This window comes from Papio anubis, chromosome 7 (assembly GCF_008728515.1).
Source record: "Papio anubis isolate 15944 chromosome 7, Panubis1.0, whole genome shotgun sequence".
NCBI classification, from domain to species: Eukaryota; Metazoa; Chordata; class Mammalia; order Primates; family Cercopithecidae; genus Papio; species Papio anubis.
In genome coordinates, this window is record NC_044982.1 from 118,507,189 (window position 1) to 118,523,506 (window position 16,318).

Sequence of the window (16,318 nt, forward strand, 5' to 3'; positions counted from 1 at the left end):
CCAAAGTCTCCCATATTGAAAAAACTCTTCCTTGAGCCCACATTTTCCTCTAGCTGTTGCATCATTTTCTATTCTGCATCTCAGCAACCCTTCTCAGAAGAGTTTTCTCCAGTGGTTGTCTCATCTTGCTCACTTCCCATTCACTCTCCAGCCTCCTACAGAAATTATGCACATCAAGGTTACCAATAACCTTCACGCTGACAAATCCAAGATGCTTTCCTATGCTCCTCTTAAAGTCTCTGCAGTGTTTGACAGAGTGGCTACTCCTTTATGAAATGCGTTCTTCGCTTCACTTCTGATTTATTTGGGGATTAATTGCAGACAACAGAATCCACCCTAGCTAACTCAGGCTGAAAGGGATTTCATAGAGGAAGTCTAGTTTTTATAAAAGGATTAGAAGTTTGGGAGGCCGAGGTGGATGAATCACCTGAGGTCAGGAGTTCGAGACCAGCCTGGCCAACATGGTGAAACCCCGTCTCTACTAAAAAAATACAAAAATTAGCCAGGCATGGTAGCAGGTGCCTGTAGTCCCAGTTACTTGGGAGGCCGAGGCAGGAGTATTGCTTGAACCTGGGAGTTGCAGTGAGCTAAGATCGTGCCACTGCACTCCAGCCTGGGTGACAGAGTGAGACCCTGTCTCAAAAAAAAAAAAAAAAAAAAGAAAAAGGATTGGAAGGATTGGAGGTGCATCCGATGGCTGTCACTCTCCACATATGTATGACCCAGTATAAATGCCTGCTAGAATAACACTAAGGAATTGGCCCGCCTTGGGCGCTACTGCCTCTGCTGTGCTTGGGATGCTTTACTACAACTTCTGGCTCCAAGTCCACGCTGCCCTGCTGCAGACCCTGCCAACTCAGACAAGGCTCCAACCCAGCCTCTTGACACTCACAGAGCCAGAGACTCTCTGGGACCCTCTGCTGAAAAACCAAACGCCCTCATGGCTGTGCTTGCCAGGAGGTGCAGCAGACCCATGCATGTCCCATCCTCCATATCTGCACCTGCTGGGAGAAAGCTAGGTCTGGTGCACATCTGAGCTAGAGAAGTGTCACATAGTGATATTCTTTAGCTTCCTGGCTTCTAGTGGGCAGTGAGGCACATGGCAAGGAGGTGGGAATGGAAGGGAGCGAGGCCCAGATTCTCCAGCACCACATTCTTTCAATTTTCACCCTTTCTCAGAGTCCACTTCTTCTCAGTCTCCCCGCGCAACTGACCTCTGAATATCAAAGGGCCTCAGAGCTCGATGCTGACCAGAGGGCTTGGGTGGTTGATCTGGAGCTGAGTGTGCTGGGTTCCAGACAGTGGCTCAAGATCCAGGCTTTGGGAAGTCGTGCAGCCACCAGCCAGGCCACCTTTGCCCACCTGAATGAGCTATTACCAAGGAGAATGACCTGTTACCAAGGGCAATGAGAGAAATGTCCCTATTTCTGGCCACCATGGCAAACATCAGCCCTTTTTCGTGCTGATGGTCAGCTCACCAGTCTGATTCAACCTGCAGTGCTATCCACTCTAAATGACCAGGCAGAAGCAACCTGGCATGGCATCTGGATTTCATTTTGAGGTTGCGTTCAAAAGCTCAAATATAGGTCCCCCTGAGATTAAAAAATCAGATTGAAGGTTTCCTGCAGGCAGGGCTGGAGACCGCCTTCTCAAGTCCCTATGTCTGAGCAGCCATCAAGGACTAAGGAAGATCAGAGAGCAGCATTTGAATCTAGCCTGCAGTCTGCACCCACCCTTCCAGTCTTTCTCTAGGATCTGGACACCTCCCTGGGGAGCCTGCCAGTCCCCAGGGCATCAGGATGTTCAGCTCTCTGGGAGGTCAGGAAAACATCCCAATGGCTTGTTTCTGCTGAGAAACACACTGTCAGTCAAAAGTCTGGGCAGAACTCTGGGGCTGATCATTGCGAACATCAGAGTGCCCGTTTACAGGCCAGCAAGTTCTGTACGGGCTTGGTTGAGCTCTCTGGAAAGCCCTGGAGTATCCACCAAGGAACTCCTCTCTTGCTGTCTTTCTGTGGTCCCCAGTTCACCTCCTCCCTCTTGCCCTCCGCCTTTTCTTCTTTGGCCTTTGACTGCGATTTTCTTTGAAGAAAGAAATTATCTTGCCCCAGGAAACTCATTTATAGTGAAATAAGTGAAAGATCTGGGCATCCGGCCCCATGTGGGGCTCGTTTTTGGGTTATTGCTTTAGCATGCCTTCATCTGGCTTGGCCAAGCTTGGAACCTCTCCTTGCCAGCATCACACCTGGCTTCAGCTGGAAGGGAAAGGACTTCAGCTTTTCATCTTCTGGGCCTCTTTGTTATTACTGGAGCCAAGGTTTGGCCTGGGATCAGACAGGGGGAGGGGACGGACAGCAGGCTGGGAACCAGAGCTGGAAACTGTCCCAGAGGCCTGGGAAGAGAAAGGGCTTCCTGTAGCTTTGGAGTGGCTGCTCCTCTTGAGTCGGGCCTACGGCTCCCAGGCTGGTGGGGCTGAACTGCAGCTGGGCAGACTCCGAAAAGGATGACCCCCCTGACCTAAGGGTTGTTGCTGATTTTAGATCCATAAGAAAAGGCCTTCTTAAGCCCCTTGTGATAAGATATTTTAAGTGATTCTGCTTAAGTGAGAGATGCATACAGATGAGAAAAAGCAAAAGGGTTAAGCTTTTAAAGCCATATGCTAAATTTCCTGAGTAGGGAGATTGCTTTTGGGGATGGTTTATAGGTTAACCGTTAATATTTTCTTAAAAGCTGGCTTATTTCTCTCCCTTATTTTTTTTTAATGTAGCTTTGAGAAAAACCAAATTACCCTTTAGCACGCCTAAGAGGATTTTGTCTATGGTACGTTTCAGGATCTTTATGGTGTGCATATCTAGTGAAAACCATTTCCCATAAAAATACCAAGGGAGGGCATTGCGATGGGATTTTAAGCTTATTTAAAATTAATTGCAGATTCATTTCACTGCACATTCATTGCGGGGTTTTCTTTCTTCATTATTAACATGAAGAAATGGCGAGGGCTCTGCCAAAAGTCTGAGAGGAGAGCGTGGCTGCTCTGAGAGTTTCCTGCGGGCAGCAGACGTCTGCCTAAGGACTGCATTCTTGGGCTGCCAAAGCACTGGCTTGTCCCTGGTTAAATGGGACTGAGGCACAGAATTGACAGTATGACTCGCTAGGGCATCTGTGGCTTCCGGCTCTCCCCCAACCTCCCTGCCTGCCTGCCTGGCTGGCAAACAGCACCACAATGAGGACACAAACAGCATGTTCAGGGTCGCTGAAGAATTCAAAGGCAGCTGAAAGCAGAGACTGGAAGGGAGAAGAGAGGTGTGCTAGAGTCTCCCGGGGGGACATGGACTGTACAGGGGAGGCCCCACAACAGACGTCCCATAGGGCCCCTCCGCTCTGTTTGTGTGTACTCAAGAACTTAGAGGGGTACCTAGCAGCAGGAACAGTTTGTTCATTCGTATTAGGTACGTTGAGACACTGTGAAGGTCTTTGCGAGGAGGCGATTATAACTCCGGTTAGTTTCTTTGAACTTCTTGATTTGCTCACCCCGTCTTCTGTTGAGAGATGCTGAGGTCTCAAAGATGCGTTCACTGGGGTTTGGCCTAGGTAAGTCTGTTGGTTCTGGGCATGAAAGAGGCCTTGGTGAGCCTCTGATCTACCTGTTTATTTCACACTGAGGAACCCAGAAGGGGTGAGGAACTTTCTCAGCGTCATGCAGCTGGCTGGGGGAAACCCAAGAGGCGGGCCCCCAGCACCTGATTCCTAGTCAGGTGTGCGCCATTCCACGTGGATGCCAAGGGAAAACAAACTCTTAGATTGGAGAGCAGAGGACCGAGCCTGCCCGGAGCCAGGGACTGCAGGGCAAGGCTGAGGAGAAGGCATGGCTCCTTCCCATAGGGAACTTTGGGTGTGAGGTTGGTGCCCTCATTTGGCCGGCTGAGATGACGGTTGGCCCAATATTTCTTAACTTTCTGGCTTTTCTGTGAATGGTTTGTGGACCAGCTTTCTTATTGCAAAGCTACAAAGCAAATATACATAGATATAAAATATTATATATAATATATTATTTATATAACATATATATATATATATAAACTGGCCAAGCTGATTATGCGGTCTTTTCTCACGAGCATCTCGTTGAGTTCTCACAATTCTATGTGGACGGTACTATTATGACCCCATTTTGCAGGGAGACCGTGGGCATGACGTGAGAGGGTCCACTCCTGCTACCATCCCACAGTTCCTGCCTTGCACAAGCCCCCACTCCTACCTGGACAGCCCCAGTGGCATTTTGGCTTCCCTGGTATCAGTCTCAGCACAGACGCCCCTGTCCAGAATTCCTCTAAAAGTCTGGTTGTTCTCCTTTTCCAGTGCAGTTATCAAGTAACCAGCTGCAGGACCCTTTGGGAAGGGATCAGGAAATGATTTATCACATATACTTGTAATGGCATTACAAGGTCCTTCCTCGAGGGGATCTGGCCTCCCCTGCAAATGGTGGGTCCCGTGTCTGTAAACTGACTTAGATCTGGAAGCTGTATACAGAACCATTGTACTCTAGTGGGGCAGCTGATGGCAGCTTCTGCTTGCCAGCTCTCTGTGGTTTTTGTTGTAGTTGTTTTCAGGTAAGTCAGATGACACTCTTTTGCCCCTCAGAAGAACAGCATGATCAGCTGGCAATCACCAAGATCGCCACAGGTCGGGGCGGCCTGATTGCCACTCCAGCCTTGCTGCCTGTTACAGTCATTCCGTTCACTTCCTGCTTCTGAGTAAATGCTCTCCTCAGCATCAGCCTGTCTGGAATCCTATTGCCCCTACTCAGGATTCCAGGCCCCCCAGGTCCACGGCAGCATCTGTGACCCCCAACCGTGTCCTGTCCCGGAAAGAACAGCCAACACCACTGAGCTCCTGAAGGGTGCTGGTGGCCCCCTGTCCTGTGCCATTTTTATTGCCTTATAGGGGGCATGGGCTCTGGTTGCTTAGAGGAAACAAAGTGAGCTCTGTGCTTTCACATAACATGTCCATTCTGCCATTCCCACCCTCCTGAGAATGCTATTCCTTCCTCAGTGTTTCGCCAAACATCCCAGCATCTCCACCTCCTAGACCACAGAGTTTTTTTGTTTTCTAGTATGCTATTTATGTAATTTAAAAACACATACGTATAAAGCTCATGCATGCATGCATATTTGAAGACTTATAGCAAAACTACTAGAGTGCTGGCCAAAAACAAGGGCTAAGGAGGAGAAAAGGTGCCAGTATCAAGGTTATGGGGCAAAAAGCAAAAAAAGAAAGTGACGAGAAATACCAGATAGAGCGGCGTTGCATGGGCCCGTGAGTACGTGCTGTGTACTAAGAAATAGTGAACAACTTATATCTGAGAACCTTTTGAAAACTAAAAGTCCAAACAAGACTCCAGGCCAACCCACAGCTGACTGGGCTCCACGAGACATGTCTCTGATTGTCGGGTGGGTTTGGAGGACTGATTAGCACTCAAGGAGGTGGCAGTGGGTCCTTTGGGGTGGTCGGGAGGAACAGGGGTAGCAAGGGTCCATCTGGCTAAGGGTCTTCAATGGGGGAAGGGGACAGAGGGTAGAGCTCTGAGCTACAGGGGGCAAGGGTGCTCACATACTGAACCTGGAGGCCCATTCTGAGGGAGGGGCTTTGCACCTCTTCAAGTAGGGAGGTCCTCTGGATGGCCCCAGCCCTGCAGCCCTGGAGGCCGAGTTGGCTAGAGTCTGGCATCCCACCTGGGGACAGTGGCTGGAGGTGGCCCCGTCCAGAGGGGCAGGGGCTGAGGAGCAGGGAAGTGGGGTCTCATGGGGAAAGGAAATAGGCTGAGGGCCAAGGCAACTAGGTGCTGACTTCCCACACAGGGGCCTTCTTTGAGTCCAGGCCTGAAGAAGCCATCCGTAGCATCTTAGGATTGGGGCTTCAGAGTCCTTGTCAAGACACTGAGCCCTGAGTTATGACATGCTCCCTCATCGGTCAATATAAAAAACACTCAGCCTTATCTCTAGCCAACCACACTGTGCCTAAACTCCCAAGATCCTCCCTCACATGTGTTCCCATGTTCCTTGCAGGAGGGCACCTGCTGCTTCCTTCCAGAGGAGGGGCTGTGTTTCTCTGCTTGGACTGTGTGGTATCCTGACCCTGGTTATTGGCAATGGATGGTGGGGGGAGATCTTGAGAAGGTCAAGCATCAGTTGGGGAGGCACCTGAGTCAGGTGAGGTTTCTGCATGGTCTCCACACAGCAGGAGGCCACTCTTCTCTAACGAAGGGGAAGGAGCTTCTTCCAGCCCTGATGTTTCAAGGCATCCGGGGTTCCAAATTCTCAGTCTTGCTTACCCAAATATCCCCATTCCAGGCCTCAGGGTCCCACTCTTTTCCTATGAAACCTCTGATGTTGACATGGGAGACTTGTCCTCTTAACAGCATTGCCACCTTTACAATTAGATCCTGGGCCTGAGGATTACCCCAGGGGTGCCTGTGGGTAAGAGCCATGAGATCTTAAATGCACCACACAGGCCCTCTGGCTTTCACAGGGAACCTTGAGTTAACTGCTACCTGATCTGGGCCTGTCACTTTCTTTTCTTTTCTTTCTTTGTAATAGAGCAGTTTCTTTTTTAGAGTAGTTTAAGGTCCACAAAAAAAAATAAAAAAAAAAAAATTGACAGTACAGAGAGTTCCCAGATAACCTCTACCCCCACACATGTACAGCCCCCCCAACTAAAGACATCCCCCACTACAGAGATCTCTGTTATAATCTATGAACCTACAGTGACATGTCATTTTCACCCAAAGTCCATAGTTTATATCAGGGCTCACTCTTGGTGTTGTACATTCTCTGGGGTTTGACAAATAGAAAATGTCATGTATCCACCATTATAGCATCATATAGGGTAGTTTCACCATCCTCAAAATCCTTCGTGCTCTGTCTAGTCATCCTTCCTTCCCTTCTTCTTACCCCCCTAGCAACCACTGATCATTTTACTGTCTCCATGGTTTTGCCTTCTCCAGAATGTCATCTATAAAATCATGCAGTCTGTAGCCTTTTCAGATTGACTTTTCTCACTTAGTAATATGCACTAGGCTGGGGGTGCTGGCTCACGCCTGTAATCCCAGCAGTTTGGGAGGCCGAGGTGCGTGGATCACCTGAGGTCAGCAGTTTGAGATCAGCCTGGCTAACATGGTGAAACCTCATCTCTACTAAAAATACAAAAATTAGCTGGGCGTGGTAGTGGGCACCTGTAATCCCAGCTACTTGGAAGGCTGAGGTAGGAGAATTACTTGAACCTAGGACGTGGAGGTTGCAGTGAGCTGAGACTGTGCCACTGCACTCTAGGCTGGGCAACACGAGCAAAACTCTGTCTCAAAAAAACAACAACAACAACAACAAAAAGTATGTATGTATATGCATTTAAGGCTACTCCATGTCTTTTCATGGCTTAATAGTTCACTTTTTAAAGCATATTCCATTGTCTGGATGTGCCAGTTTATTTATCCATTCACCTACTGAAGGACATCTTGGTTGCTTCCAAGAGTTTTGACAATTATAAATAAAGCTGCTATAAACATCTGTGTTTTTGTGTGGACATAAAATTTCAACTCATTTGAATAAATGCCAAGGACTACAACTGATGGATCATATGGTAAGGGTATGTTTAGTTTTATAAGAAACTGCTCAACAGTATTCCAAAGTGACTTTACTAATTTGCATTCCCACCAGCAATGAATGGGAGTTCCTGTTGCTCCATATCCTCACCAGCATTTGGTGGTGTCAGTGTTGTGGATTTTTGTCATTCTAATACATGTGTAGTGGCATCTCACTGTTGTGTTAATTTGCAATTCCCTAATGACATATGATGTGAGCATCTTTTCATCTGATGGTTTTTCATCTGTATGTCTTTTTTGGCAAAGTGTCTGTTCAGCTCTTTTGCCTAGTTTTTAACTGGATTGTTCATTTTCTGATTGTTGAGTTTTAAGATTTCTTTGTGTATTTTAGGTAACGGTACTTTATCAGATATGTCCTTTGCAAATATTTTCTCCTGGTTTGTGGATGCTTTCCTTGTTCTCTTGACTGTGTCTTTTTTGGCAGAGCAGAAATTTTAATGAAGCCAAGCTCATCAATTATTTCTTTCATGGATTGTGCCTTTGGTGTTATAACTAAAAAGTCATCATCAAGCCCAAGGTTATCTGGATTGTTTCCTGTGTTATCTCCTAAGAGTTTTAGAACTTTGCATTTTACATTTGCGTCTACTGTCTACTTTGAGTTAATTTTTCTTAGGGGTGGAAGCTTTGTGTCTAGAGTTAATTTTTCTTAGGGATGGAAGCTTTGTGTCTACATTCATGTTTCTGCATGTGGATACTCAGTTGTTATAACACCATTTGTTGAAAAGACATGTTTTCTTGATTGTATTGCCTCTTTGCTCCTTTGTCAAAGATCAGTTGACTATGTTTATGTGGATCTATTTTTCTATTTTGTCCCATTGATCTGTTTGTCTATTATTTCATCAATACCACACTGTCGTAATTACTGTAGCTTTATAGTAAGAATTGAAGTCAGGAAGTGTAAGTTCTCTCACTTTTGCTCTTCTCCAATACTGTGTTAGCTGCTCAGTGTTTTGATTCTCCATATAAACTTTAGAATCAGTTTTGGGTCTTCAATAGGTAGCTGAGGACTCAGGTGAGGTCTTTGGACCAGTAAGATTCAATGCTAAGCGGCAATGTAGGACAATTTGTTAGGGTCTGTGGGTGGAAGTGAAAAGCGGCACGTGAAAGCAGAAAGACCAGGGGCTGAACATGACTGACCAGGGCTGGAGCGGGGGGCCTGAGCCTAGGGGGTGGCAGGGGAGCTACACTAATCCTACGCTTTCCTGCAGGGAAAGGCTACTCTAATCATTTTCTTCTCAGGTGGCCAGCTTCTCCATCTGCTGGGCAAGAGTGCATGGGAGCCATAGGCTCTAAAGAGGAAAATGCTTTGGGGGGAACTTGAGGCTGAGCTTGGAAATACTGATTCTGAGGAGCTGCCAAGCTGGAGCTGAAGAAAGGCTCTGCACACAGGTGAGGCCACAGGAGGGAAGATAGTGTCAGTACTTGGCTGGGTTTCCCTCTTTCCTGTCCCCCAGTCAAGCAGGGAGGTAATAGTGCACTTCAATGCCTCCTGGGAGCTATGTGGCCAGGTGGAATAAAGAAATCTCTATAAAGCTTCTGCTCTGCAAAGCCAAATCAGTAGAAGGTCAGAGGGCCTGAGGGGGAGGCGAAAGGAAGGGAGGTTGAGAGTCAAGGTGGTGTCTCAGGAGAAGAGGTTGGGAAGAGTTCCCTGGCATTGGAGGCCAGTTATGAGAAAGGCTCTTGTGTCCTAGCCAGGCCTACTTCTGGGCAGTGTCACACCCTGGGGAGGATTGACTTCAGGGTACATGGGATGCTAGGGGTTCCAACCTTGGGGGTCCTAGGAGCAAAGGCTTCTAGATACATCTCAGAGGAAGTCTATGTGGGCAGATGACCAGAGCCTCCTCCCACCATGCCCAGTGCCTCGGACCCCATGGGAGGAGGAAGTGAGACCCCAATAATGGCTGGGGTTAAAATGTCTTCCAGCTTGGCAGAAGGGAAGAGGGTGTGTAGACTTAGCAGTTAAGCTAAATTATGGAAAATAGACATAGTAATCTTCCACCCAGGCTGGTAAATAAAATATTTCCTTTTGCCCAAATTTGTCAACACAGATTCCTAGAATAAAAGTTACTATAATATTAATTACCATTATAACGAGTACTACCACCAACAAGTATTTTTTTGTAATGCTTGATTTGTGGAAGTTCTACACATGAATTATTTCATCTTTAAAATAACCTAGGAAGGCAGATATAGTTTAAATCCATTTTATAGATGCAGAAACTGAGGCCAAGAGAGGTTAACTTACTTGCCTGATGTCACACAGTTATTAATGGTGGAGTTGGAATTCAAATTCAGGTTTTAGAAATTATCATGTAATCTGGTCTCTCCTTCACATCAGCTCTAAGCACTAGCTGTAGGGATTTCAAAATGTGGAATGTCCTCTTCATGTAAAATGCCTGGCGCACACTGGCTCATTAAAGATTAGCATCATTTTTGTTACCATTTGTCAGAGGAGTCATGCCTCCCATTCTGTATTCTTTCTTTTTTCTCTTTTTTATGAGACAGGGTCTTGCTCTGTCGTCCAGGCTGGAGTGCAATGGCATAATCTCGGCTTACTGTGACCTCTGCCTCCTGGGTTCAAGTGATTCTTATACCTCAGCCTCCTGAGTAGCTGGGATTACAGGCGTCTGCCACCATGCTGGGCTAATTTTTGTATTTTTAGTAGAGACAGGTTTCACCATGTTGGCCAGGCTAGTCTCAAACTCCTGACCTCAAGTGATCTGCCAGCCTGGCCTCTGAAAGTGCTCCAAATTACAAGCGTGAGCCACTGTGCCTGGCCCCATTCTGTATTCTTTCTTGCATATTAAAATAAAAAATAATTTAAACTACAATGAAATGGCCCTTTTCTGTGAAGCTTTTCTTTGTCTCAGCTGTGCCAAACAGCATCCGACTGCTGTCTGTCCAACCCTTGAATGATCTGCAGAGATTCAGCAGATTCCTGCCCCTGTAGATGCCTTTCCTGGCTTCTGTCCAGGTGCTCATGGACTATGAATGACTTGAGAGTAAGGACAGAATCCATGCTTCCCTGGGAGCTCTTGTCACCACCTGGATATCCTGCTGAGGCTGAGGGCTGACGCCTGTGGGTTTCCCAGAGAGCACCCACTTGCTTTTGTGGGCAGGACTGCCTCTCTCCTCTCCCAGGGACACCAACGCTGAACAGGCTCCAGCCAAGCAGTTCCTCTAGGGAAGATCAGTCCTTAGAAAAAGTGTCCTCCCTTTCCTTGTCAATACGTAGTTTGGGGGCAATGGCTGACCTCAAACCCCTAATTGGGTTGCCTGGTCTCTCTGATTCTCTTTTCGTCTTCGTACCTTCGTAGCTAACATCTCACTCCTTTGCCTCAGTATCTTCAGTGTTGTGTAGAAGACAGACCATGGGCTTAAAATAAGTTCTCGATCTGAATCCTGGGCCCACTCAGCCTAAGACATTTAACTTCTGAGAGCTGCGATTGTTCCATCTGCAAAACATGGTAAGAATATTCTTTTTACAGGGTTGATGTGGAGGCACCTGGCTCAGTATCTGGTATGTAGCAAAGGCACATACCTAATAGTCTTTCCATATTCCTTTTAATAATCATTCTGTGCTGCCAATCCCAGAAGTAAAAGGTTGAAGACACAATGCCTTACTCTAAAAAAACACATCTCTAGTTTAAAAGACTTCTTCAGCCGAAGGCTGAAGGTGCTCTGGGATCAATGGGCTTTTGGCTTCATTTCAGTCACCCCTCCCCACCTGTACCATTCTCACCCTCTTTGTGAGTTGTTGATCACTGTGGCCAAAGAGTCATTACTCATACGGTTTAGTCAGTGGTTAAGAGCTCTGGTTCTGAGTCAGACAGACTGAGGTTCAAACTTCAACCCTGCCTGGCTGGTGACATTCAGTGATTTATGTAACCACTTGTACTTCAGTTTCTTTATATTTTAAATGGGTATAATAATTGTGTTACCTCATAGTGCTATTGTGGTGATGAAACAGGATAATGCACACAAAACATTTAGCATAATGCCTGGCATGCAGAAGTACCCACTAAAAGTTAGCTATCATGATCACTATTAGAAGATGTTCTGAAGAACATTGTTATTTCTGCAATATTAGTACAGTTCCTGGGCTCCTCAAAGACAAGATAAAAGTCACTTGTCATCCACAGGGTCTGGTGTTAGTAAAGCTGTGGGAGGCATGAAAGCAATGCGATAGAGTCACTGCAGTGATTGCGGGACCTAGGTGGTGAAGACAATGTGAATCATGAATCCATCCGGGGACAACTATGCCCAATCCAAAAATGTTTCCAGACTTTGTTTCAGGGAGTTCGGTGAACTGAACACATTGAATGATACCCTAGAAGAAGAAAACAGTTAAGAAAAAAAGAGAACTGGATAAATGGTTTTGAACAAAAAAATGATTTTAAATGAAGAGCTGAGCAGATAAGAAAATAAGGAATGCACAGAAACAAAAGAAAAATAAGACAAATAACAACGACAGTCATAACAATAATAGGGAAGGCAGAAAGTAAGCTAGCAGAAAAGCCAGTTCACCTTGAAGGTATTTGCCAAAAACGATGGCCTTGAACTTCAATTTTTGAAAGCTGGGTATGGTATGGGAGATAAAATGTTAGTTCTACTCAGGCTGATAAATCTCACAGAGACCCTCACATAGAGCTGGGACTCAAAAGGGCTGCATCTGTAATGTAAAGGTAAATGTCTAATGTCCAGGAAGGAGGGGACAGCAGGCACACTTGCCCTTACCTGGCAAGACTGGGCACTAGGTGGAAAGAAAAAGTATTCTTTGTGAAATCATAATTGCAGGCTGGCCCTCATGTGGGTCTGCAGCCCAGGTTCATTCTGCTTACATGGTCTGAAATACCTTAAACAGAGAATTGAATTTAAAGCAGTCTTAGGTTTGTATTGCTGGGAGAAGCAAATGTAAAGCATCCAGAGAAACACAACTTCAACCCTAGGCTCAAAGAATCCCCACAGATAAAATTCCAATGAATTTCTGCTCACAGTCAAAAATCATAAAATAGGCATGAAAAATTACACCATGAGCAAGAGCCAGCAGAAAAAACAGACAGCAGAATTAGTCCTGAAAAGACTTTCATATCAGAATTAACGGATACAGAGAATTAAGGAGGTATGTTTACCATGTTTATAGAAATGAAAGAGATACTTGAAAATAAGCAAAGAAAGAGATAAAAGAAAATAAGTACTCTGAAAAGGGTAAAAAGAAAAATAGAATATCAAAGGAAGAACCAAGATGAATTATAAAAGAACCAAATAAAACTTTCAGGAATAAGAAATAGCAATTGAAATCTAAAATTTGAGTAGATGGGTGATATAGCATATTAGAAGCAGCTGAAGAATTACGAACTAGATGATAGATCTGAAGTAATTACCTAGAATGTATCCCAGAGACAAAAGGCAATGGAAAGTATGAAAGGAAAGTTACGCAACATGGAAGATGAGTAATCTCTAATCAGAGTTTCAGAAGAGAAGACAGAAAAATCATAGCTGAGAATTCTCCGGAATTTTTGAAAGACAGTACACTTTAGAACTAGGATACTCTGAATTTCAAGCAGGATAAGAAATTTACCCCAGATATATCATTGGAAAAATGCAGAACACCAAAGACCAAGAAAATATTACAAAAGCAACCATAAAAAGATGAACTACCTACAAAACAATTACACTTGCAAGGGGAATAAAAACCAGAAGATAATAGAAAAATTGTTGAGAAAAATAGCAGTCTAAAATACAGTTTTATATACAATACTGAGTATACAATAGTCAGCAAAAATATCTTTTAAATGGGAGGCCAAAATAAAGTCATTTTTAGACAAAAAATGAGGAAGTTGAAACCAGCAAATCTTCACTTAAGGAAATTCTAAAATCATATACTTCCTACAGAAGGAATGTGATCTCAGATGTGATCCCAGATCTCAGATCGGATATACAAAGAGGAATTAAGAGGCAAGAAATTGGTGAACATGTATGGGCATATCTAAATATGCAATGACTGTATAAAATAAGAATAATGTCTATTTTTTGACTAAAGGAAAAATAGGATAAAAAGTAGATCCCAATAACTTGCAAGTTATTGGGAGGTGTAATCAGAGTTAAGTATTTAAAAACCCATGAATTTTTCAGAAAAGGGGTGAGGATACTAATTAGCTTTAGACACTATTAAACATGCTTGTTAAACTTTCAAGGGTAGCTACTGCAATAACAGAGGTAAAAAACTGAGTGAGAAAAACAAATCAATCACCCTCCCTCCACCAAAAAAATGACCAGGAAAGAGAAACCAAATAAGAAAAAGAGGAAAAGTGGGACAAATATGTACTGTAGTACAAAATAAGATAACAAAAATAGATCAAAATATGCCAACAGTCACAATAAATGTAAAGTAACTAAAATTTCTGGTAAAAGACAAGGATTTTTGGAGTTGATTATTTTTTAAATAAGCCAAATTCAGTTTATATGCTTTTTACGAGAGACATAACTAAAACATAAGCATACATAAAAGCTCGGTGTAAAAGGCTAGAAAGATATACAACAGGCAAATACTAAGCCAAAGAAAACAAACGATGTGGTGATATTAATAGAAGACAAATAGTATTTAAGGAGAGAAGCATAACTTTTTCCTTTACATAATGATAGGACATTCTCCACTAGGAAGATGTAACAATTCCAAACCAGAATAAACCTAATAAAAATAACATAAAAATATATAAAGCTAAAATTGTCAGAACTTCTATAAGAAGAAACTTACACATTCATAATCAAAATAGATTTTAACCTTCTTCTCTTATTGATTAATCTGGGAGATTAAAAAATTAACAAAAATATAGAGTATTTGAACAACATAAAGATGAAGTTTGCCCTAATAGACTTTTGCACACAGAGAACACATTCTTTTCTTTTCTTTTTTTTTTTAACTTTTAAGTTCAAGGGTACATGTGCAGGTTTGTGTATTAGTCTGTTTTCATGCTGCTGACAAACACATACCCAAGACTGGGCAATTTACAAAAGAAAGAGGTTTAATGGGACTTACAGTTTCACATGGCTGGGGAGGTCTCATAATCATGGTGGAAGGCAAGGAGCAGCAAGTTGCATCTTACATGAATGGCAGCAGGTAAAAAGAGAGCTTGTGTAGGGAAACTTCCATTTCTAAAACCATCAGATCCCGTAAGACTTATTCACTATCATGAGAACAGAGCAGGACAGACCCACCCCTATAATTCAATCATCTCATACTGGGTTCCTCCCACAACACATGGGAATTGTGGGAGTTACAATTCAACATGAGATTTGGGTGAGGACACAAACCATATCATTCTGCCCCTGGCTTCTCCTAAATCTCAAGTCCTCACATTTCAAAACCAATCATGCCTTCCCAACAGTCCCCCAGAGTCTTAACTCATTTCAGCATTAACTCAAAAGTCCACAGTTCAATGTCTCATCTGAGACAAGGCAAGTCCCTTCCACCTATGAGCCTGTAAAATCAAAAGCAAATTAGTTACTTCCTAGATACAATGGGGGCAACAGGGGTACAGGCATTGGGTAAATACAACCATTCCAAATGGGAGAAATTGGCCAAAACAAAGGGGCTACAGGCCCCATGCAAGTCCAAAAGCCAACAGGGCAGTCAAATCTTAAAGTTCCAAAATGATCTCCTTTGACTCCATGTCTTTTTTTTTTTTTTTTGAGACGGAGTCTCGCTTTGTCACCCAGGCTGGAGTGCAGTGGCGCCATCTCGGCACACTGTAAGCTCTGCCTCCCAGGTTCACGCCATTCTCCTACCTCAGCCTCCGAGTAGCTGGGACTACAGGCGTGCACCACCACGCCCGGCTAATTTTTTGTATTTTTAGTAGAGACGGGGTTCCACCATGTTAGCCAGGATGGTCTCGATCTCCTGACCTCATGATCCACCCTCCTTGGCCTCCCAAAGTGCTGGGATTACAGGCGCGAGCCACTGCGCCCAGCTGACTCCATGTCTAACATCCAGGTCATGCTGATGCAAAAGGTGGGTTCTTGTGGTCTTGCGCAGCTCCACCCCTGTGACTTTGCAGGGTAACGCCTCCCTCCTGGCTGCTTTCACGGGCTGGCATTGAGTGTCTGTGGCTTTTCCAAGCCCATGGTGCAGGCTAACAGTGGATCTACCATTCTGGGGTCTGGAGGATGGTGGCCCTCTTCTCATAGCTCCACTAGGTGGTGCCCCAGTAGGGACTCTGTGTGGGGGCTCCAATTCCACATTTCCCTTCTGCATTGCCCTAGCAGAGGTTCTCCATGAGGGCCCTTCCCCTGCAGCAAACTTCTGCTTGGACATCCAGGCATTTCTATACATCCTCTGTAATCTAGGTGGAGGTTCCCAAACCTCAATTCTTGACTTCTGTGTACCCACAGGCTCAACACCACGTGGAAGCTGCCAAGGCTTGGGGCTTGCACCCTCTGAAACCATGGCCCAAGCTGTACTTTGGCTCCTTTTAGTCACAGCTGGAGTGGCTGGGATGCAGGGCACCAAGTCCCCAGGCTGCACCCAGCACCAGGACCCTGGGCCTGGCCCATGAAACCATGTTTTATTCCTAAGCCTACATGCCTGTGATGGGAGGGGCTGTTGTGAAGACCTCTGACTTGCGCTGGAAACATTTTCCCCATTGTTTTGGGGAATAACATTTG